The following is a 23215-nucleotide window of genomic DNA, read 5'->3' on the forward strand; positions in this document are numbered from 1 at the left end:
GCATCAGCTTCAAACCACCCACAGATATTATAATTGCCTTGACACTCTTAGCCAATTAATACCACATTTTTACAAAATTAAAGTATTTAAACTGTATTTCATGCAGAGGACTGTTAAAATCACACCACATTTTATTTTTAAGAGTTACCATAGGAAACTTTTAGAACTGACTATAGCAATGAGTCACTTAATTAGCATAGTATTTATTCCATCTCGTTGCAGTCAAACAGATTACATGTAAGTCATATCTATTAAGTGTACTTACACTCTTTGAAATTTAAAATAAAAGGGACTTAGACTTTCCAGTACACAAACAGGCGACTACATACCTCATCATATCTGAAGTTTGCTAGGAGGTTGTGAAGGAGCATGAGTGTGTTGTTCACAATCAACTTTGCTGCTCAGTGTTGTTTCACATATGTTGCTTGCTGTTATTGTTTCTGCCATTCTGAGGTACTCTCCCACTAACACATTATTGACAACTGCCTAGGAAAGCAGCAAAGTAAAAGACAGGTACCCATTAGCACACATTAACCCTTCCTCTTTTCATAGTCTTTCAATTTGATTTTGTTGGTTACTGTTCACTGTTCTGTGTCATGCGATGTGGTGCTGATGCATTATGACTTAATGTTTCCTCTTCACTGCATTACCTCACCCAAATGAATGGATTTAATACACTATGAAAATAAAAAGAGACATTACATTTAGAAAATTAGGAAAAGTATGCATTGAAAATTATTTTTCTTTGGCTCTTCATTTTATTAACCTGTGCATATACATGGTAATGGCTTCATTTTGTCATTCCCATATACCTGCATAATATACCTTGATTATATTTAATCTCTATTCCATTCTGGTACTCTCATCCCATTCCTCACCTGTTGACTTCTTCCTCTCTCAAATCTCACATTTTCACCCTTTGCTTTAGTTTTCACTACAATTAATTAGGTTTGCTTATATAAGCATTGTGTGAATCATAGCTGAAAGATAATACAGGAGAAACCAGACAGTTAAACACATAGACCCATTTTCTTCAAAGGAAGAAAAATGATCAATGCCTTGTCACAAGGCTGGAGCGAATGTTGTCTATTGACCTGGTAATATTTGGCTGTGCTACAGGGTTGGGTTTCCTGAATTTCCCAATATCCTGAGCACTGCTTAAGGCCTTATTCTTAGCTTATTTTCTCCAGGAATAGATCTCCATGAAATTGGTCTCATGTTTGCATCCTCCATCATTATAACATATCCTTATGCTTATTACAAATCCTCCTTCCTTAGGCCTTTTCCCTAAGCTTTGTTTATCAATCAGTGGAATTCATTCTAATTATAAAGGCCACAGGTGCTTTGGTACTTTGCTTGGGAGTATCCATGTAGCTATCCCTGAAGCGTTGTTATGATACCTGTCATGTGGATATCTCTATCCAAGGTTGTACAGTACTTAAATATGCAAGGGAGATAAGCCATGAGGTCAGACTCTGGAAGTATGGACACAGTGTTTGCAAAGGTATAGTAACTGGAGTCTCATTCTTCACCTGTAAGATTGCCATTATAGTAATGTACAATTCCTCAGGTAGAGGTGGGTCCTAATGAATCTTCTTCCCATATGTGACTGAATGTTGAATGAAACATTTTATGAAGGCCTTCTATAGCTACTGTGGATCTGTGAGTGCAACTGAAATGTCCTGCCTGAAGGCAGAACTCTTCCTATGCCTGGAGGCTTTCTAGTCTTTCACTGATTCCCAGTGGCTTTGAGAGGGTCTCCATTAGTGGTGAGCATTCAATATTTACTTATTTTCTTTACTGCGACCAGTTTGAATCTCAGAAACATTCATTGCCCTCAGGAAAAACCAAAACCAACCACTTCTGAACAAAATTGAGAGCAGCACTATTCTATGGCTGTAAAGGTTACTATTTAAAAGGGATTTAACTTGCCAATTTAGTAAAATAACAATCATAGTTTTCGCATGATAGCCTAGGAACACCTTGGCCAATGGATTTTGACTAGGATTATGGAAACAAACGTATATTTTTTTTCCCTGTGGCATATGCCTCAAACCCAGTTTTAAAGTAAGTGGTGACCATTATATTACTCATTCCAATTTTGGTCAGTGAGAACAAATTCCCTGAAGGCTGGTATTGAAACATGCAAGACAATCCACAGTTGGGTAAGGCAGGTTGTTCCTGTAGAACATAGAATTCACATCTGGGCAAGGCTGGTGTTGTCCTTTCTACTCCAGCAGCACATGTGGCACTGCTGGTACTGTGAAAGCTTGAAAGTAAGAAGAAAGCTTCTAGCTCCCTTTCAACTTAATTTCCCTATATCCTGCCATAAAACAGTGTGCTGAATGACTGAGAGAAGTGACAATATCCTGTAGTGTTCTGAGAATGTCAGGGACTCACTGACTAGTACCTATTCAATAACCTAGGTAATTGTTACATCCTGAGAAAAACTCAACAAGTCCTAGATTGTTTTCTTCATTATGAAGTAATGCTTATGATGTAATTTGCCACTTTGAAATTATAAATATATGTATTTTGATATGCTTATAGTTGAACTACAGTCATGATCCTTATTTTGACACTTAATCAGCTTCGAAGTAGTTTGAAAAATATTTTTAGCTCCATACTATTTTAAAATACCATTTAAAGTTTCATATTAATTAAAAAAGATGAAAGGCAGCAATTAAGATGACATTATAAATATTGACACTTTAGAATAAAATTATTATATGATCTTTAATGTATTTAAAAGATATAATTTAATACATACCAACATTTGAGTAGAAAAAAGGGAAGACTTACCAATTAGATACATCTAAAAGTGAACAATTGACTTAATTATCATATGAAGGATAATGCCATTGTCCAAAGATATTAAAAAAATGAAATGTACAAAAGGAAAACCATAGGTAATATTTTTCCAAAATTAATGGATCAAAGGAACCTGCAAAGTGGTAAGAAAACAGTGATTCACAAAAGCTAGTCTGTTGAGGGTGACCATAATTGTCCACAATTGGTGAAGGAATCCAGTTTACCTATGAAACATTTGTATTAGAGGCTATGCAGCATTATTAAGACTACCTATATTCTAGACCAAATGGGAGGTTTTGAATTATTTTTCACCCCTACATATCATTCTAAGCTATCGATTTTTTTCAACATATTTCTAAAAGATTGACTGCTGCGACTTGAGGGCAAAAACTGACAGGCTTACATAGAGAGCATTATTGCTCAGAGTGTTTTCAGAAACCAGTCCTATGATGAAGATGATGGCCGAGTCCTGGGAGAACAGACTTTGATCTCAGAGAGTTTTCAGTCATCTCAACCAACAATCATTTCAATAGGACACAGGTAATAACAACTGTCAAAAGGCCACCAGAACTCTTTCTAAATAGAACAAGGGCTAACAGGCTGTGGCTGGAGAAGTTGCTCATTACATATCCTGTGCACTTGCTAAAATCACCTGGGAGGTATCACACATGGATATTTATGCAAATCTTTCAATTAAGAGACCCTTTAATTCCCAGATTAGCAAACAACCTGCATGTGTATATGTCAATTGTAGTACTCTTGACAGAAAAGGCTAATGCTTTCATATTCTTAAGAAAAACTCAAAGGAGGGAAGGAAATATGGAAATACATAAGTTGTGAAACAGACTGAAAGGAACACACATTCAGTCACCTTCACACTTCCAAAATTTCTATGTCTAGAAATATGATAAAAAAATAGAATTTTGGGGCCCTAAAATTTTTATAGGCCATCTGGAACCCTGGTGCACGGAGGCTCCCGGAAAGAGCGGCGCAGATCTTCCCGGTTGCTGCCACCGCGGAGAGGACATAGGCAGTACACCACGAGCAAAGTTGAGCCTCGGAAGCACAGGTAGGACTAACTTTTCCACTGCAAGAAACCTGCCTGGTGAGCTCACGACACACAGAGGCAACATTCCTCTAGGACCGGGCACTTCCTGTGTTTACCAGAAGTCCCACACCCGCGGATCCCGGCCCGCAGCAGCTCTCTGCTCCCAAACACCGTGGGAGAGAGACCTCACTGCCTGGTCAGGTGGGCACTCCAGAGGCTGCAGAGCAGAGGAGACCACCAACACTGACCACCCCTGCCCACATCCCTGGCCCAAGAGGAAACTGTATAAGGCCTCTGGGTTCCCGTGGGGGAGGGCACAGGAGCTGCAGGACACCTGCGCCTGAGACACCGCCGGAACCTGAAGGAAACAGACCAGATAAACAGTTCTCTGCACCCAAATCCCGTGGGAGGGAGAGCTAAAGCTTCAGAGAGGCAGACACACCTGGGAAGCCAGAAGAGACTGCACTCTGCACACACATCTTGGATGCCAGAGGAAAACACCAAATGCCATCTGGAACCCTAGTGCATGGAAGCTCCCGGAAAGGGCTGCACAGATCTTCCTGGTTGCTGCCACCGCAGAGAGCTCGTGGGCAGCACCCCGCGAGCAAACTTGGGCCTCGGGACCACAGGTAAGACCAACTTTTCTGCTGCAAGTGACCTGCCTGGTGAACTCAAGACACAGGCCCACAGGAAGAGCTGAAGACCTGTAGAGAGGAAAAACTACACGCCCAAAAGCAGAACACTCTGTCCCCATAAATGGCTGAAAGAAAACAGGAAAACAGGTCTACAGCACTCCTGACACACAGGCTTATAGGACAGTCTAGCCACTGTCAGAAATAGCAGAACAAAGTAACACTAGAGATAATCTGATGGCGAGAGGCAAGCGCAGGAACCCAAGCAACAGAAACCAAGACTACATGGCATCATCGGAGCCCAATTCTCCCACCAATATAAACATGGAATATCCAAACACACCAGAAAAGCATGATCTAGTTTCAAAATCATATTTGATCATGATGCTGGAGGACTTCAAGAAAGACGTGAAGAACTCCCTTAGAGAAACACAGGAAAAGATTAATAAACAAGTAGAGGCCTACAGAGAGGAATCACAAAAATCCCTGAAAGAATTCCAGAAAAACACAAACAGTTGAAGGAATTAAAAATGGAAATAGAAGCAATCAAGAAAGAACCCATGGAAACAACCCTGGATATAGAAAAACAAAAGAAGAGACAAAGAGCTGTAGATACGAGCTTCACCAACAGAATAGAAGATATGGAAGAGAGAATCTCGGGAGCAGAAGATTCCATAGAAATCATTGACTCAACTGTCAAAGATAATGTAAAGCAGAAAAAGCTACTGGTCCAAAACATACAGGAAATCCAGGACTCAACGAGAAGACCAAACCTAAGGATAATAGGTATAGAAGAGAGTGAAGACTCCCAGCTCAAAGGACCAGTAAATATCTTCAACAAAATCATAGAGGAAAACTTCCCTAACCTAAAAAAAGAGATACCCATAGGCATACAAGAAGCCTACAGAACTCCAAATAGATTGGACCAGAAAAGAAACACTTCCCATCACATAATAGTCAAAACACTAAACACACAAAATAAAGAAAGAATATTAAAAGCAGTAAGGGAAAAAGATCAAGTAACATTTAAAGGCAGACCTATCAGAATCACACCAGACTTTTCACCAGAAACTATGCAGGCCAGAAGATCCTGGACAGATGTCATACAGACCCTAAGAGAACACAATGCCAGCCCAGGTTACTGTATCCTGCAAAACTCTCAATTAACATAGATGGAGAAACCAAGATATTCCATGACAAAACCAAATTTACACAATATCTTTCTACAAATCCAGCACTACAAAGGATAATAAAGGGTAAAGCCCAACATAAGGAGGCAAGCTATACCCTAGAAGAAGCAAGAAACTAATCGTCTTGGCAACAAAACAAAGAGAAGAAAAGCACACAAACATAACCTCACATCCAAATATGAATATAACAGGAAGCAATAATCACTATTCCTTAATATCTCTCAACATCAATGGCTTCAACTCTCCAATAAAAAGACATAGATTAACAAACTGGATAGGCAACAAGGACCCTGCATTCTGCTGCCGACAAGAAACACACCTCAGAGACAAAGACAGACACTACATCAAAGTGAAAGGCTGGAAAACAAATTTCCAAGCAATTGGTCAGAAGAAGCAAGCTGGAGTAGCCATTCTAATATCAAATAAAATCAATTCTCAATTAAAAGTCATCAAAAAAGATAAGGAAGGACACTTCATATTCATCAAAGGAAAAATCCACCAAGATGAATTCTCAATCCTAAATATCTATGCCCCAAATACAAGGGCACCTACATACGTAAAAGAAACCTTACTAAAGCTCAAAACACACATGCACCTTACACAATAATAGTGGGAGATTTCAACACCCCACTCTCATCAATGGACAGATCATGGAAACAGAAATTAAACAGAGACGTAGACAGACTAAGAGAAGTCCTGAGCCAAATGGACTTAACCGATATTTATAGAACATTCTATCCTAAAGCAAAAGGATATACCTTCTTCTCAGCTCCTCATGGTACTTTCTCCAAAATTGACCATATAATTGGTCAAAAAACGGGCCTCAACAGGTACAGAAAGATAGAAATGATCCCATGCGTGCTATCAGACCTCGACGGCCTAAAGCTGGCCTTCAATAACAATAAGGGAAGAACGCCCACATATACGTGGAAATTGAACAATGCTCTACTCAATGATAACCTAGTCAAGGAAGAAATAAAGAAAGAAATTAAAGACTTTTTAGAATTTAATGAAAATGAAGGTACAACATACCCAAACTTATGGGACACAATGAAAGCTGTGCTAAGAGGAAAACTCATAGCGCTGAGTGCCTGCAGAAAGAAACAGGAAAGAGCATATGTCAGCAGCTTGACAGCACACCTAAAAGCTCTAGAGCAAAAAGAAGCAAATACACCCAGGAGGAGTAGAAGGCAGGAAATAATCAAACTCAGAGGTGAAATCAACCAAGTAAAAGAAAAAGGACCATAGAAAGAATCAACAGAACCAAAAGTTGGTTCTTTGAGAAAATCAACAAGATAGATAAACCCTTAGCCAGACTAACGAGAGGACACAGAGAGTGTGTCCACATTAACAAAATCAGAAATGAAAAGGGAGACATAACAACAGATTCAGAGGAAATTAAAAAAATCATCAGATCTTACTATCAAAGCCTATATTCAACAAAACTTGAAAATCTACAGGAAATGGACAATTTCCTAGACAGATACCAGGTACCGAAGTTAAATCAGGAACAGATAAACCAGTTAAACAACCCCATAACTCCTAAGGAAATAGAAGCAGTTATTGAAGGTCTCCCAACCAAAAAGACCCCGGGTCCAGACCGGTTTAGTGCAGAATTCTATCAGAACGTCATAGAAGACCTCATACCAATATTATCCAAACTCTTCCACAAAATTGAAACAGATGGAGCACTACCGAATTCCTTCTATGAAGCCACAATTACTCTTATACCTAAACCACACATAGACCCAACAAAGAAAGAGAACTTCAGGCTAATTTCCCTTGTGAATATCGACGCAACAATACTCAATAAAATTCTGGCAAACCGAATCCAAGAGCACATCAAAACAATCATCCACCATGATCAAGTAGGCTTCATCCCAGGCATGCAGGGATGGTTTAATATACGGAAAACCATCAACGTGATCCATCATATAAACAAACTGAAAGAACAAAACCATATGACCATTTCATTAGATGCTGAGAAAGCATTTGACAAAATTCAACACCCCTTCATGATAAAAGTCCTGGAAAGAATAGGAATTCAAGGCCCATACCTAAACATAGTAAAAGCCATATACAGCAAACCAGTTGCTAACATTAAACTAAATGGAGAGAAACTTGAAGAAATCCCACTAAAATCAGGGACTAGACAAGGCTGCCCACTCTCTTGCTACTTATTCAATATAGTTCTTGAAGTTCTAGCCAGAGCAATCAGACAACAAAAGGAGGTCAAGGGAATACAGATCGGAAAAGAAGAAGTCAAAATATCACTATTTGCAGATGATACGATAGTTTATTTAAGTGATCCCAAAAGTTCCACCAGAGAACTACTAAAGCTGATAAACAACTTCAGCAAAGTGGCTGGGTATAAAATTAACTCAAATAAATCAGTAGCCTTCCTCTACACAAAAGAGAAACAAGCCGAGAAAGAAATTAGGGAAACGACACCCTTCATAATAGACCCAAATAATATAAAGTACCTCGGTGTGACTTTAACCAAGCAAGTAAAAGATTTGTACAATAAGAACTTCAAGACTCTGAAGAAAAAAATTGAAGAACACCTCAGAAGATGGAAAGATCTCCCATGCTCATGGATTGGCAGGATTAATATAGTAAAAATGGCCATTTTACCAAAAGCGATCTACAGATTTAATGCAATCCCCATCAAAATACCAATCCAATTCTTCAAAGAGTTAGACAGAACAATTTGCAAATTCATCTGGAATAACAAAAAACCCAGGATAGCTAAAACTATCCTCAACAATAAAAGGACTTCAGGGGAAATCACTATCCCTGAACTCAAGCAGTATTACTGAGCAACAGTGGTAAAAACTGCATGGTATTGGTACAGAGACAGATAGACCAATGGAATAGAATTGAAGACCCAGAAATGAACCCACACACCTATGGTCACTTGATTTTTGACAAAGGAGCCAAAACCATCCAATGGAAAAAAGATAGCATTTTCAGCAAATGGTGCTGGTTCAACTGGAGGTCAACATGTAGAAGAATGCAGATTGATCCATGCTTATCACCCTGTATAAAGCTTAAGTCCAAGTGGATCAAGGACCTCCACATCAAACCAGACACACTCAAACTAATAGAAGAAAAACTAGGGAAACATCTGGAACACAAGGGCACTGGAAAAAATTTCCTGAACAAAACACCAATGGCTTATGCTCTAAGATCAAGAATCGACAAATGGGATCTCATAAAACTGCAAAGCTTCTGTAAGGCAAAGGACAATGTGGTTAGGACAAATCGGCAACCAACAGATTGGGAAAAGATCTTTACCAATCCTACAACAGATAGAGGCCTTATATCCAAAATATACAAAGAACTCAAGAAGTTAGACCGCAGGGAGACAAATAACCCTATTAAAAATGGGGTTCAGAGCTAAACAAACAATTCACAGCTGAGGAATGCCGAATGGCTGAGAAACACCTAAAGAAATGTTCAACATCTTTAGTCATAAGGATAATGCAAATCAAAACAACCCTGAGATTTCACCTCACACCAGTGAGAATGGCTAAGATCAAAATCTCAGGTGACAGCAGATGCTGGCGAGGATGTGGAGAAAGAGGAACACTCCTCCATTGTTGGTGGGATTGCAGACTGGTACAACCATTCTGGAAATCAGTCTGGAGGTTCCTCAGAAAATTGGACATTGAACTGCCTGAGGATCTAGCTATAACTCTCTTGGGCATATACCCAAAAGATGCCCCAACATATAAAAAAGACACATGCTCCACTATGTTCATCGCAGCCTTATTTATAATAGCCAGAATCTGGAAAGAACCCAGAATCCCTTCAACAGCGGAATGGATACAGAAAACGTGGTACATCTACACAATGGAATATTACTCAGCTATCAAAAACAACGGCTTTATGAAATTCGTACGGAAATGGTTGGGTATTCAGGAAAATATCATCCTGAGTGAGCTAACCCAATCACAGAGAGACATACATGGTATGCACTCACTGATAAGTGGCTATTAGCCCAAATGCTTGAATTACCCTAGATGCGTAGAACAAATGAAACTCAAGACGGATGATCAAAATGTGAATGCTTCACTCCTTCTCTAAAAGGGGAACAAGAATACCCTTGGCAGGGAAAAGAGAGGCAAGGATTAAAACAGAGACTGAAGGAACACCCATTCAGAGCCTGCCCCACATGTGGCCCATACATATACAGTCACCCAATTAGCCAAGATGGATGAAGCAAAGAAGTGCAGACCGACAGGAGCCAGATGTAGATCGCTCCTGAGAGACACAGGCAGAATACAGCAAATACAGAGGCGAATGCCAGCAGCAAACCACTGAACTGAGAATAGGACCCCCGTTGAAGGAATCAGAGAAAGAACTGGAAGAGCTTGAAAAGGCTCGAGACCCCATATGTACAACAATGCCAAGCAACCAGAGCTTCCAGGGACTAAGCCACTACCTAAAGACTATGCATGGACTGACCCTGGACTCTGACCTCATAGGTAGCAATGAATATCCTAGTAAGAGCACCAGTGGAAGGGGAAGCCCTGGGTCCTGCTAAGACTGAACCCCCAGTGAACTAGACTGTTGGGGGGAGGGTGGCAATGGGGGTAGGGTTGGGAGGGGAACACCCATAAGGAAGGGGATGGGGGAGGGGATGTTTGCCCAGAAACCAAAGAATTAGAAAACCTTCTACACTTTGAAAATAGTAAAAATTAGCAACTCAGTCTATGTTAATACCAATGATGTTGTAATAAAAATTTTAAAAAATATATTTTTTCAGGAAAATCGCTAAGCCTGTGAAAATTTAAAGAAATAGGTGGGTATATTATGTAGGGATGGTACTAAACAAAATTAGAACCACTTCATCCAGCAGGAAAATAATGACTATAAAAGAGAGCTGGCATTAGGAAGTTGTAAACTTTCTCATAGCTAAATAAGAGAAGGAAGACTAGATAGATCAATTTAATCATATTTTATATTCTTGATTAAAACCAATATAATAAATTCTCTTTGTTACTTCACCAATGTCATCATTTAGTTTATTTCTCTTCACCATTAATCATCTTGTCTTCTTCACAAATATAAGGGTTGTGAATTTGAAGAAACCAGAGTCAATTATCAATTCTTAGACTTAGTGGTTTATTATTGTGTTCCACAGCTCTGAAATAGCATGTAAACCTGAGTCACCAGGACTAGTTACAATGTACTAACAATAATTAGCTGGCAACAAATGGGCAACATTTGAAGTAAGGTCTGGAGGAAATCATTAAACTGAACAAAATTACTTTCTCTTTTTTTTTAAAGAAAACTCAATTATTTTATTTAATTTTTTTATTAGATATATTTCTTTACTTACATTTCAAAGGTTACTCCCCTTCCCGGTTTCCTGTCCATTAGCCCCCATTCTCTCCCCTATCCCTACCCCATATGGGTATTCCCCCCATACATCCCCCTTATTGCCCCTTCCCACATTACCCTGCACTGGAGGTCCAAACTTGGCATACCCAAGGGCTTTCCCTTCCACTGATGCCCCAACAAGGCTATTCTCTGCTACATATGCAGTTGGAGCCCAGTGTCAATCCATGTATGTTCTTTTGGTAGAGGTTTAGTCCCTAGAAACTCTGGTTGGTTAGCATTGTTGTTCATATGGAGTTGCAAGCTCCTTCAACTCTTTCAATTCTTCCTCTAATTCCCCCCAAGGGGGTCTTGTTCTCAGTTCGGTGGCTTGCTGCTAGCATTGACCTCCTCTGTATTGGACATGCTCTGGATGTGTCTCCCAGGAGAGATCTATATCTGCTCCCTTTCCACATGCATTTTTTAGCTTCATCAATCTTATCTAGTTTTGGTGACTGTATATATATGGACCACATGTGTGTCAGGCTCTGAATGGCCATTCCTTAAGTTGCTGCTCTAAACTTTGCTTCCATATCCCCTCCTATGGATATTTTCCCCCCTTTTAAGAAGGACTTCGGATTACAATATAAATTCTTCTAATGAAAATGTTTAAAATATAGTTACAGGTAAGATAATGTAAGCACACGGAATTATTTATTTTAGTACAGTTAGTAGTGGAAAGCTATTGGTAATTATGATGAATGAATATATTCTGAAATCATTCTATAATGTCTCAGGTCAAGTTGAAAGAAATTCTATGCATGCGAAAAGGCAAGAGAAGAGATAAAACCCTACATGGTGAATTTATTTCTGGTCCCACCCTCAGGAATGTTATTTGATAATTTATACATCTATTAAAGTAAGATTGCTAGTGATGGTGTGTGAAATAAATTCAGTTGATTCCATAAAGTATAATGAATTAGTTTATTTCATGGTCATTTTAGGTGTACCAGAAAGATAATGAAAACATAAATTTTAGTATTCAGCCAGAAATCATTTTTATTACTTTTGACTGATAGAGACCATAACTATCAAATTCTATAGTCTAAAGACTATCTTGTGTACAGCTTTGTCTGCATCGGGCCTTGCGATATGATTACAACAGATGCATCTTGATCAGCATCTGTCTTTTATGGCTACAAAGTAGAATAAGTGCATATAGAACCAAAAAGAAATTGAAAAATACTAATATGCGCACAGGGAAATAAAAGGGTCGTAGCATGAGGCATCATTTGACACCACTATTGATGCCAGAAAAAAAGTAGAATATTTCCAACATAATTATAGTGAACCGTGAGCACTAAATTTAATGTCATTTATACCTTCTGGCCAGACACAGCTTTTTGCATTTATTCTTTATACCATTTTATGAATCAGGGGAAACCTGTCATTCACTTAATAACCTTTCAGATAGAACACTGCTGAGCACAATTTTAGCTAACGGTTTCCTCAAATAACCAATAAAATTTCAGTATTACCAAGATGCCAGGTGCTGAATCATGAACCTTGATTCAATAGTTAATAGAACAGAGAGGAAAATGGACAGGGTGATTAATAAGGAAGACAGATTTGTAGACAAATGTCATAAATTATGGCAATTTACCGAGGTTCTAGTAGAAGGACTGTTTGGTAATTCTGTCTCCCAAAGCAAAAGTGGGTAAGTAGGGATCTTCATGCCTTGTGGGAATACTCTCGTAGATAATAAGGCATAAATGTGAGATTGGTGATGGAGTGACTTGGGTGAGTGCTTACCCAGCTTGCAAAAAGCCCCAGGTTCTATCACTTACAGAACTGAGTGTGGGTATATATATTTGTAATCCCAACACTCAGGTTTTGGGAGGTACCCCACCTTAAGCTCAAGATGCCTGAGACCTCCTTATGACAAGGAATAAACACCTGCAGGGGGTTACCGTGTTTCAGAGAATGATGCTATGGCATCTTGTGGGCCCCATCCGGAATACAGAGGGGCCCTTAAGGCCTTCTTCTTTGACGCAAGTACCTCGTTATGTCATTTCTGCAACTATTCTTAGTACTTATGTTCTTCTTATCTATTTACTATTCCTTCTCTTTCCTCCTTCCTTGATTTGGTAACCTGGCAAGACCTAGAAGGAGCCCGCTTGATAACCAGAATCTAACTGTTACCAATAACATTACAGAGAAGGCTGTTCATGAATTAAAGAGAAATGTATATTAAGGTCACTGGTTCGATGTGGAAATGAAAGTAACCTAGAGCTGCGGGGAGAGATGAGTAAATCCGCAGCTGTTCTCTCAGTCTTCGTCTCGGTGCTGTCTAATGAAAACAGGGCATTGTTGTTATAAAGTTGAGGATGGAATAACATACAGTTATTTCCCAGAAAATCAGCAATGGGTTTCTTCGGTTCAGCGACGGTGGTGGCAGTCACCTATGAATTCCCCTTACAGGTTAAGTGAGGATGTTTTTGTAGACAGGCAGATGGGGTCCAAAAATTACAAAGACTGAAGGGTCAGCAGTATGGCCTCATATTTGTCCTTTTATGAAACCATACTGTCTCACATGTCTAACAGATACTGACTTTGTAACCAGAATACTGCTGCCCCCGACCTCACTGAAGACTCGTGATCAGGATAAAACAAAAGTGCTTGCTGTAAAACTTTTATGTTTGAGACTGTATGGTTTCCTTTTTTCTGTTCTAAATCTGTACTACTCTGTATCACAAGAAAACGTTGGTGGCACAGGAAAATAGAGAAGCATTTACCCACCACCCTATGAACTTTGTAACCCAAATTCCTTGTATGATTTCAATAAAGACCAGGGCATTCTGACTCCCGAGTTCAGAAAACTCTGACAGAACGGAACAAGCCTGTCAGTTTCCTCAGTTGAGATGTTTTCTTATTTGCCTACCAGGTATCCCTAGTCCTTCACAACCCCAACTCATGTCGAGGCTGGACCCTGTAAAGAGTTGAAGGAAAAAGATCAGATATTCAGAATTATCCTTGGTTGTGGAATGAGTTGAAGACGATCTTGGGCTCCGTGAAACAATAACAAAAACAGTAACAAAACTTAGAAGTTATTCATAATCAGAAAAGTTAAATCAAGATGAGTTTGGCAGGGAATCGCTGAGAGAGCAGGAGCCCAGCTTGCAACATGGGTCTCTACGGTCAACATGAAGTGTATACCAGAAGTCAGCTGCTTAACAGTGAGCTGCCTGATAAACCAGAAGGAACAAGCTGTTGAAGATGCAAAAGAGGATGGTCCACGGCTGCAGATCTTCTGGGCCTCTCTGAATGCAGTTGGTTTCTCCTGAGCTACCTGCTGTTCACTGTCCGCAATCACCGTCCTAATGTGTTTTCCTGTCTAATATCTAGTTTTAATTGTGAGAACTCTGCTTGTGGAAACTGGTATTCTTCTAGTTCCTGGACATAAGCAATATGAATATGCAGACATGTCATGCTCGAAACCATCGTTTCCAGTAGAGACTGGGTGGCTCGGTGAATAAAAGGACTTGGATTAGTCTGACAAATGGATTTCTTTCTCTGAGACATATATTGGAATGACTCCCAAAAGTTTTTCTCTGGCTTTCATGTCTAAGGTGTGGCATACACATTCCCTTCACACACACACACACACACACACACACACACACACACACACACACACACAATTAATAAATTACGAACATAATTGTTTGAGTTTCAGTTGCATGTCTGTAATAACAGAGGAGAATGGTAAGATGTTTGAAATCATTGCTAGGTAGGTGCTAGAATATGATCCATGAGCACTAAATACTTGAAAAGCACCTGTGGGGAAAAAGGGAAGCATATGAATCTTAAACAAAGCACTTGGAACTGTGTCTTTCCCACAGACCTGGAGGTTGCAAGTCACTGATGGTGGGGACTGCACAGTCTGATTCTGTTAAGGTTCTGTTCAGGTTGTGGCTGATGATTCTAGTACTGTGCCTTCTTCCATTGGCAAGAAAATTAAAGAGCTTTATAGTCTGTTCTGGAAGACATTAAGAGGGACTGAATTACCCTCTAATTACCTCCCAAAGTGCCCGTTTGCTTATGTGAGCACATTAGAACTGACCATTTCACAAGAGAGGTGTTTGCAAAGATGCAGACATTCATCCCATAACACAAGGGTGTCTCGTAATTGACAAGCTTTATATATATATATATATATATATATATATATATATATATATATATATATATATGCAGGTATTTTTAAAAGCTTGTAAACCATTTATCATATAAGTATTATGAATAATTCAATGTCCTTTCCAAATAATGCCATTAAATTCTCAGATCACTTTATACAGAACTGCTGACATATGAACCTGATGCAATTCATGTTTTAGATTCTAGAGAAAGCCCCTACCTTAATTGCATTCCATGTTATTATATAGTTTTTAAATTTCTATGTCATAGAAGTAAACATTTTGACACATTCCCTATCCTATGTAATGGAATACATGTGTGTGTGTATGTTTGTGTGCATGCATGTAGGTATATATATATATATGTATACATACATGCTACATAGATACATACATGAAAACATACAAATATATATTTATATATCATATATATGCTGCACTTTCATTAGGAGCACAGACATGTATAAATTGTTTTTTGTTACAAAATTTCTTTCAAACTATAATATAATCTTTCAGATGAACAGTTATTCAAAAAATGATAGATGTCAGCTCCTCACTTGGGGAGGATATAACTTGAAAGTCAATTTTATATTTTTCTAATGATCCTTGTCAGAATAACTCAGTACAGATCAGGACAAAAAATTTATAAATGATAAATAATTCTGCTACACTTACCTGAGCTTGGATGAGAGTAGAGACCAAGTTGTTACTTAAACCTACCTGATAATTCGTGTGATGTTTTGGCTGAAAGAAAACAACACTAGTGGAAATATTTGCTGTCCTTGTAAATGCCTTAGTATCTGGATTTCTAAAAACAACCTTCCTGTGGGGGAGGAAGTATCAAGACTCAACCTTATCTGAGGGGACATTGGCAATTAAAAGTGGATACAGATACTCCAATTGATCGTCCCATATACACGAATGTACAGGAGCCATTAAAGAGAAAGGCACCCCTCACACACACACACACACACAGAGACAGAGAAAGACAGAGAAACAGAGACACAGAGAGAGACAGAGAGACAGACACAAAGGTAGAGAGACAGAGAGACAGAAAAGAGAGAGAATATATAACACAGGAAGTAGGGGGACAATGGTAGTGGAGGGTAGCTAGTTTTGTGGTTGTTCATACCTATCACTCCAATATTTGACACAGAGAAGCAGATCTCTGTGATTTTGAAGCCATCCTGCATTACATAGTCAGCTCTTTCCTGATTCTTATAATAAGTACCAGACTAAACAGAGATATATAGACAGACACTGTCTTCAGTTTATAAAAATTTCCTATCAAAGTTTAATCTGTCAGAGAAGTGAGGTAGAAGAATATCTGGATCAATTTTTGTCCTGAGGTGGCTCCCTGACCATGGAGAGTTATGTGAGTCCTAAGTGCACCTCTGAAAAGTGAAGGGGATAAAACTTCAACTACAGAAGGACAATATATATAATGCTGAGATGCCTCTCTAGTGCTGTTATCAGAATGGACCACAGCACCGTGGTGACCAAGAGCAGGAGCTCAATGGGATACTGGAAGAGGACCAAGCCTAGCTTCCTTGGTTTTCAACCCAAGTCACTGACTGGTGTGGAACAATCCTCCTCATATCACAATTGCATAGAACTCTATGTTGAAATGCCAAGCAACCAGAGCTTCCAGGGACTAAGCCACTACCTAAAGACTATACATGGACTGACCCTGGACTCTGACCCCATAGGTAGCAATGAATATCCTAGTAAGAGCACCAGTGGAAGGGGAAGCCCTGGGTCCTGCTAAGACTGAACCCACAGTGAACTAGTCTATGGGGGGAGGGCGGCAATGGGGGGAGGGTTGGGAGGGGAACACCCATAAGGAAGGGGAGGGGGGAGGGGGATGTTTGCCCGGAAACCGGGAAAGGGAATAACACTCGAAATGTATATAAGAAATACTCAAGTTAATAAAAAAAAAAAAGTCTTCAATAAAAAAAAAAAAAAAAAGAACTCTATGTTGAGGAAATCAACACTGAGTATGCCATTCGGAAATAAGGAAGGATATACAAGGAGCAGACTACAATAAGAGTCTCTCCTTAAGGGAGAAGTAAGTCAAAAATATGTGAGCTAAAGTAAGAAAGTCCAACATCCAAAGAACTCAAAATACCATAAATTCAGTATTCTAAGAGTTTCCTAGATTTAAGTCAGTGCAAAATATTCTCTTCGTGATACATCATGTAATTGTATCAGTTACCAGATTGTGGTAAAACTGGAGGGAATACGATCCAACCATGGACTTTCACAACAAAGGCATCTCTTGATACCCAAAATAGAATTTGAAATGGCTTGTTCGATATAATAGGACTTTATTTATCAAAGTGGACCAAATATGGCTCCACGCTATTGTAAACTAAATGTGGCAAGTTTAATATCAATCTGTGGAAGTTGTTTATAATTTAAATATCCTTCTCCGACCATTCACAGCAAACACTTTTTGGAATCTATGAGATCATTATATCCTCCTTATGGTATTGTAGATGTCCAGTAATATTTTTTTAATTCTTATTCAGTCATAAAACTGAAAAAGAATCTAGAGTATAGCACAAATGATTGCTGTAAGGTATTACTGGCACCATCTGTTAACTTAATAGCCAATTATGTTGCAGTAAATATACCTATCCTCTGTTTCATAAATAAACCCCACTGTACTTTGTGAAATGCTCCATCCACAGCAAAACATCTTTTAAAAAATGTTTTTAATTCAAATATGAAATTCAATTCTATCACTCTCCCCTTCTCTTTCTACCTCCAGCCCTTCTCAGGTCTCCCTCTCTCAAGCTGAGAGGCTCTTGTGTGTGTGTGTGTGTGTGTGTGTGTGTGTGTGTGTGTGCATGTGTGCATGTGTGCATGTGTGCATGTGTTTGTGTATAGATAGATAGATAGATAGATAGATAGATAGATAGATAGATAGATAGATTGTCAGGGCTAATCACTTTGAATTGGACAATGAGTATGATGCTCATTGTTGGGAGAGACTAATTCTCATAGAAAAAACATGTGAGTACTAGTCAGGAATCAGAAAGTCAAAAAAATCTAAACTTTGTCCTTTAATTTTGTTTAGATGTGCTAATATAGTTTTTCATGTGAAATATTTCTGAACCAAACTCAGATGGTGTGATGTGAATATTGAGTTAGCATTTTACTTTTGATGGTTTATAGAAAATTGAATTTGCAACTCATATAGAATAGTATGGTTTTGCATTCTCAGGGTGTGCACCAGTAAAATAATTACAGATATGAGGAACAGAACCTAGAAGGGAAAATTGTATTGTGTTTCAAGAAAGCAAATTAAAGAAAAAACAGCAGAAAGTAAAGAAAGAACACAAATGAAAACTAAGTTGGAAACCTGTATTAGGGTGCTCCAGTATGTAAGCCTTTGCCAGAAAATTTGAGAAGCTCTGAGCTGGGTCATCACATTCTGCAGTTGTGATTAGGAATGGCAGCTGATAATTTCAAAACCTTAACAACTTTTGGATTTTCACATTATATTATCTTAATGAATGAAGAAAATATTTTCAGTTGACTCACTGGACACACTTATAAAGCTTAGCATAAGTTTATCCAACTCGAAATAATGACAGTGTCTCAGAGTGTTGAAGCAACATTATTTTTTAGTATGTTTATAAATCTTCTCACGCTACAGTATTGACAGTGGTCATTTGTTAAGAGGCATTTGCTGCTCTGTTTTATAAGTAATAGGGAACATCAGTAATTTTTAATCACTCACAATCCATTAAGTTTTCCACAGAAGAATGGCAATTCTTTGATGCATCATCCACGTTTTGCAACAAATAAATCTATTTATTGTGCTTTCAAATATTAAAATCATATCTAGCATTTCTTCTCATACCATTTAGATTCTAAAGTGTGAAGTTTGTATTTGCCCTTCTGAATATATAGTACTCTGCCTGGTTCACTGACTTTATCACGTGATTTGAGCTCCATTCCGCTGAGATTTCCACGTAATTCAAGTTATGTGGACACAAATTCTGTGTCCTCTTCCGTTGACTAAACGATTTAGTATGTGCTTAAAAGTGACTCTGTGCATGAGCCCTCTGACCAGATTTCTTTTTTTCTGCATAGAAATCTGTCTTTATCCTACTTCGGTTGCTAACTCTTACTTTTGAGTGTGACTGGTTCATTTCCAGCCACGTCACAATGAAGTGGGTGAGAAGATGGCAAGATATCAAGCCATTTTTTCTTTATGCTCCTTCTAATTATGTATAGCGGAGGTACGCAGATTTCCTGGCCTAAGACCAGGTCTACTGAGAGGTTTCCAGAGGACAGATCAGTCCACTAGTAAAAGACTGAACCGCAATGAACACCAGGATTCTAGGCATAACAGTAACTGTTTCTTTCACCACTGTGAGGATGCTAACACCCTTGTGTTCAAAGCATTGGACAACTTTTGTTTGGTTTGGTTTGGGGTTTGTTTGTTCGTTTCCTCCATTTCTAAGTTTCTATTATTTTTCTCCAAGACTCAAATTCTCAGTAACACTAGTATTGTAGTAATTATTTAAATATTTAAATTTCCACCCAGGGTTTCTACTACTCCCCCTTTCCTTACTGAGTTCCGGAGAAACACACACACACACACACACACACACACAGTTTATATTTACAATAAACTTTAAGCATCACAATATCTACCCCTCCCGTGCTGTTGGAATCTACTTTCCTATTGAAAACCCCAAATTATTAATTACTACTTACTATGTCTTATCTGGCTCGCTTTTAGCGCCAATGGGGCAGCCCTCAGAGCCACACTTTCTTGACTCTTAACCCATGGCTACTTCTTCTCCTCTCCTGCACTTTCTTCTCTTCTTGATCGTCCTCTTTCCCCAAGTGAATGAAACCTAAACCCTGCCTATTGCTCTTCTGCCTAGCTATTGGCTGTCGCATTGCTCTTTATTCACCAATCAGATTAAGGTGAGTGCAGGGTCACAAGGACTTAAAGTCTTGGGGGTGGGGCGCACTTAGCATTACAACAAACACTAAAAGCCAAAACCTCAACAAACTAATATAGGACCTACTTACATGTTTTTTTCCCACATTTTCATCCAGGTGAGGCTATTCTATTTCTTAATAAAGTCTTCTCTCTTTAAAATTATGCATAAAACTAATATATTGTAAATTCTGAGGAAATAGTAATGAAGAAATACTAACGAACAAAATTTCTGAAAATGCATCGTGCAGATAAACAATGATAGTCTCATTTAATTAAATAAATATGACTATAGACTGGCAGGGGAAATGAATACTTTAAGCACATGGCTTGTATAACAGCTTACTTAGATTTTAAGAAAGACAGATAGGCTGCTAGAATTTTCAATGTGTAGATGTGGGCCTACTTCAAGGTCTTCCAAAGTTTGTGCAAGTTACAGTATATTGCATAGTTATTGGTCTGTGGGAAAATGATCCAGCCAATCAAAGGTGAGGAAACAATGGCATGTGGGGATATTTTGTGTGACTTGTCAGAGGTAAATGAAGACTCATTTCTTCTTTTTTATACATTTGAAATTAAAATATAATTCATCACTTTCCCATTTTTTTTTCAGAGCTGGGGACCGAACCCAGGGCCTTGTGCTTGTTAGGCAAGCGCTCTACCGCTAAGCTAAATCCCCAACCCCCACTTTCCCGTTTCTTTTTCTTCCCATAAACTCCTCTTTAGAAACCTCCCTCCAACTGTTCCCATGTTCCCCTTTCTTTAAATGAGAGCCTGGTTCTCTTTGATTACTATTGTTACATTTATAGCTGGTAAGTGTGCGAGCATATATGAAAACAACCTGATGTGCTCATTTTTTTTTTTATTTTCTGGAAACCATGTAATAGACGTATATTCTCTTAAGTCTATACAAATCATGCAAGTGAGCTGTTTTTCTGAAACAGAAAGATTGGAGAGATGGATCAGAAATATCTGAAGGAGTAAAAGATTTTGCGGAATTTCAGAATCCTCAGTTTTATTCGATACTTTTATTCTGACAAGAAAACAAGAATTAGAATGCATGAGTAAATTCTCTTCTTTAAAAAAACATTTTATAAGCATTAAATACATTTTTATTTTAGCATACAAATTAACACTTCTTATGGCCCTTCTGAGTATCCACCTATTTTACTGTTAGTTTGTTGCCTGAACATATCCCTTCTCAATGCCCTGGTCCTCTCCCTTCTTAAGATAACTACTCGTTCTACTTTCTAATTATTAATATTTAATTACCCTTATTACCTCATGCCCTATTCTAGCTCCCTTAATATGTTGTCTTTCCATTTATAAATCCCTTCTTAGTTCATAATTCCACCCTTCATACATAAGTTTAAACCTATTCCCATATATATCAATTTTTACATTTATTCACTTTACTAAAACTTTCATGATTATACTGTTCTTTGTAACTGCATAAAATATGATTGCATATATATATATACAATATTTTTCTTCTCTTGATAAATCATAAGATGGTTCCATATTCTATTTCCTGTGACAAAGCATTAATGACCATGTGTATGCAAGCATCTCATTGGTGGAGTGATGTAGAGTTAGACATGCACCCCATGATAGTATGCCTGGACTATGTAATTGTTGTATTTTTAGTTTTTAAAGGAATTCACGAACTGGTTTCCATTGTGTTTACTCAAGTCCGCATTGTGACCAGTAGTGAATGAGTGTTTCAGTTTTCCCATGTCATCGGCATTTTTTGTTATTTGTTTTCATGATGATACCATTTCTGACTTGGATTAGATGTACTCTCAAAACCTTTTTATTTTCATTCTCCTGGTGGCTAAGTATATGGACTATTTTATCAAGCATTTATTAGATTACAATTCTTTAAAAAATGTTAGTTGAGTAGAGTAACTTATTTAATGACTGAAAAATTTGTCTTTAATATTTAATGTTTTGCATACATATACCCATATTCTAAATATTAATGCATTATTCAATATATGGTGCATTTTTCCAAGTCTGTTGCTCTTTTTTCAGTCCCTTTATGGTTTCCTCTTCTGTGAAGAAGCTATTTAGTTTCACTTGATTCCATTTGCAATCCTTATGTAACTAGAGTTCTTCTGAGAAAGTCTGCAGTGAACAAACAATGTCTGAGGTACAATATGAATGAGTTCCTCAACAACTTGTCTTAACTATTTACTGAATAATTGGAAATTTAACAATTCAAGTGCTGGTGATATGGCATAGATATAGTATTATAGCATAGCTCTGACATTCACAAGACTTGGACATGTATCCCCAGCACCAAGCATTCCCAAAGTGAAGGTACGATTTTAAAAGCATTATTATAGAGCTATTTTAATATGATTTAGTACAACATACAGTAATACTTGAAGTGCAATTTAGTATTTCATGGAAAGCACTTGTCTCAGATTCATTTAAAGTAGTTAAAACTTGCATGCTGCTTATGACCAATGTGAAGAGAGTCAATATATTTTAATTACCTCTCTATTGAAATAATTCTGAGAAATTCATCAGGAATCAAATTCTTTAGACAAAGAATAAATTCAAAACTGAACCCATGCTATAATTTGAACTGTAAAACATCACAGTGTAGACTACAATGCCTGCTACTGCGGATAAGAGGCAGTGTCTGGAGCAGTCTGATTAAGATTTCAGAACAAGAGACATGGCTCAGCAGGAAAGAACATATGCTGCTCTCCTGGAAGTAAGAAGTTTGGTTCCTATAACTCACTTGAGAAGCTGAAAAGTACTCTCAAAACCAGGTCCAGGAGATGGGAGGCCTTTTTCTGAACTCCACAAAACCTGCAGCTATGCATACATACATGTAAAAGCATCTCTCTCTCTCTCTCTCTCTCTCTCTCTCTCTCTCTCTCTCTCTCTCTCTCTCTCTCTCTCTCTCTCCCCTCCCCTGTCTCTTTTCTCTTATTCACACAAAATAAATGACAAAGTAAAATTATGAATCTGTCCAGCATTTGGAAACATGATGGTTATTAACTTCATGGAAATTTACAAAAGCATATTTATAG

General features: G+C 38.2%; 1 long non-coding RNA gene across 2 annotated transcripts in view; it reads right to left on the reverse strand.

Annotated features, from left to right (window-relative positions):
• The window catches only part of LOC120094656 (uncharacterized), a 64937-nt gene extending 44865 nt beyond the window's left edge, over positions 1-20072 (reverse strand). The window contains exons 1-2 of one of the 2 annotated variants that reach the window (XR_015629952.1): positions 19937-20072; positions 330-486 (exon numbers count right to left, since the gene is read on the reverse strand). This is a non-coding gene — a long non-coding RNA (uncharacterized LOC120094656). The remainder of the gene's footprint in view (positions 1-329; positions 487-19936) is intronic. The other variant, XR_015629951.1, reaches the window with a different exon arrangement.
• Between the last annotated feature and the right edge of the window lie 3143 nt (positions 20073-23215).

This window comes from Rattus norvegicus, chromosome 9, assembly GCF_021556685.1.
Source record: "Rattus norvegicus strain SHRSP/BbbUtx chromosome 9, alternate assembly SHRSP_T2T, whole genome shotgun sequence".
Taxonomy (NCBI): Eukaryota; Metazoa; Chordata; class Mammalia; order Rodentia; family Muridae; genus Rattus; species Rattus norvegicus.